General features: G+C 34.8%; 1 long non-coding RNA gene across 1 annotated transcript; it reads right to left on the bottom strand.

The window, feature by feature from the left end:
- Positions 1-1,030: 1,030 nt before the first annotated feature.
- On the bottom strand, positions 1,031-2,346 carry LOC137313355 (uncharacterized). Its single transcript, XR_010961032.1, has 3 exons — positions 2,273-2,346; positions 1,240-1,407; positions 1,031-1,067 (listed from the first exon to the last, which is right to left on the bottom strand). It is a non-coding gene; the product is annotated as an uncharacterized lncRNA (long non-coding RNA).
- Positions 2,347-2,753: the final 407 nt, after the last annotated feature.

The raw sequence follows: 2,753 nt of genomic DNA, 5'->3' as shown, positions 1-2,753 counted from the left end.
TGGGCCCTTCCTGTCTGTTCATTGACCCAGTGCCCCATTGGTGACCATCCAGCCCCGGATATCCGGCAGAATCAGCGCTGTGGGACCGGGTGACTGAGTCTCGTGACCCTGTCGCTGGGCCTCTGACGTCACAATGGGAGACGACGCTCGCTCAGCTCGAGCTGGAAACCGTTAAAGGGCCGTTCGGATTTGAACCTGGAGCGAGGCCGGGTAAAGGGGAGGGATAGAGAATCGGCCAAAAATATTCATATAATGAGACCAGGAATGGTTATTAATTGAAATGTTCATATAATGAGACCAGGAATGGTTATGAATTGAAATGTTCATATAATGAGACCAGGAATGGTTATAAATTGAAATGTTCATATAATGAGACTGGGAATGGTTATAAATTGAAATGTTCATATAATGAGACCAGGAATGGTTATAAATTGAAATGTTCATATAATGAGACCGGGAATGGTTATTAATTGAAATGTTCATAAAATGACACCAGGAATGGTTATAAATTGAAATGTTCATATAATGAGACCAGGAATGGTTATAAATTGAAATGTTCATATAATGAGACCAGGAATGGTTATAAATTGACATGTTCATATAATGAGACCAGGAATGGTTATTAATTGAAATGTTCATATAATGAGACCAGGAATGGTTATAAATTGAAATGTTCATATAATGAGACCAGGAATGGTTATAAATTGAAATGTTCATATAATGAGTCCAGGAATGGTTATGAATTGAAATGTTCATATAATGAGACCAGGAATGGTTATAAATTGAAATGTTCATATAATGAGACCAGGAATGGTTATAAATTGAAATGTTCATATAATGAGTCCAGGAATGGTTATGAATTGAAATGTTCATATAATGAGACCAGGAATGGTTATTAATTGAAATGTTCATATAATGAGACCAGGAATGGTTATAAATTGAAATGTTCATATAATGAGACCGGGAATGGTTATAAATTGAAATGTTCCACACTTCGTCCGGGTCTGGATTCCCGCAGTGACTCCAGGTGTCTCCTTCCGTTTGAACTGAACTGATTCTCCCTCAACCTGAAACAGATTAAAGATTAAACAGGAAATAAACAGATTGAACAACAGTGTAAATAACAGGGAGACTGGGGTTAATATTTCAATAATAATTACAGACAAATATTACCCATAAAAGGGCCTGAATCCCAGTGATATTTTATTTATTACATTAAACATTAACACAAACACTCACCCGATCCGCTCCAGACTCCTGCGGGTCAGTATGAGGGAGCGGAGAGCGGAGACAGATCGGTCTGTGAAGGAGTTTGATCCCAGGGACAGACCCGTCAGTGACCGGTTTGTCCTGAGAGCGGAGACGAGATCTTCGGTGCAAGAATCTGTGAGACCGACATCATCCAGACTGGGGATCAGAGAGACAGAAATCACAGGAATCAGGGTAAATCCCCAGTGTTTATTAATAACACTATTACTGATACTACTAATAATGTACAGTGTTTATTAATAACACGATTACTGATACTAATAATAATGTACAGTGTTTATTTATAACACTCTTACTGATACTAATAATAATGTACAGTGTTTAATAATAAAACTGTTACTGATACTAATAATGTACACTGTTTTTTAATAACACTTATTGATACTAATAATAATGTACAGTGTTCATTGAGAACACTATTACTGATATCAATTATAATGTATATTAATAACACTATTATTGATCATATTAATAATGTCGATTATTAGTAGCACTATTAGTGATACTGATATGTATGTACAGAGGTCATTAATAACACTATTTCTGATACTAATAATAATGTACACTGTTTCATAACACTATTACTGATACTAATAATTATATAAACTGTTTATTAATAACACTATGACTGATATTAATATTAATGTACGGTGTTTATTAATAACACTATAACTGATACTAATAATAATGTCGATTATTTATTAATAACACTGTTATGGATACTATCAATAACGTAGTTTATTAGTAGCACTATTACTGATACTGATAATAATGAACAGAATTTATTAATAACACCATTACTGATACTAATAATAATATGCAATGCTTATTAATAACACTCTTACTGATACTAATAATAATGTACACTCTTTAATAACACTATTACTGATGCTAATAACAATATACACTGTTTATTAATAACACTATTACTGATATTAATTATAATGTACAGTGTTAGTCATCCAGTTATTACAAACACAATCTCAAACAGTCTGATACTTACTGCAGTTTCTGTATTTTACAGTTTGGGTTCTTCAGAGCCGCAAACAACAGTTTCACTCCTGAATCTCCCAGTTCATTAATACCCAGGTTCAGATCCGTCAGTGACCGCTTTGTACTGAGAGCGGAGGAGAGATCCTTGGTGCAAGAGTCTCTCAGACCGATATCCCATTTGCTGGGGATCAGAGACAGCGAAATAACAGGAATCAATGTAAATCCCCAATGTTTATTAAGAACACTATTGCTGATACTAATAATAATGTACAGTGTTTATTAATAACACTATTACTGACACTTTTATCCCCATCACCCTGAAAACTAATCCTCTTCAAGTCCATGTCCAATTACCTTTTGAAAGTTCCTTTAAGCAAGTGCGTTCCAGATCTTCAAAATATCTCTGTGAAAGGATTTCTCCTCATTTCCCCTCGAGTTCGTTTGAAATTATTTTAAATCTATGCCCTCTGGTCACTGACCAAGTTGCCAAA

The sequence above is a fragment of the Heptranchias perlo genome, unplaced genomic scaffold, assembly GCF_035084215.1.
Source record: "Heptranchias perlo isolate sHepPer1 unplaced genomic scaffold, sHepPer1.hap1 HAP1_SCAFFOLD_47, whole genome shotgun sequence".
Taxonomy (NCBI): domain Eukaryota; kingdom Metazoa; phylum Chordata; class Chondrichthyes; order Hexanchiformes; family Hexanchidae; genus Heptranchias; species Heptranchias perlo.
Note: the sequence above shows the minus strand (reverse complement) of the source record. Positions and strands in the feature narration are given on the sequence as shown.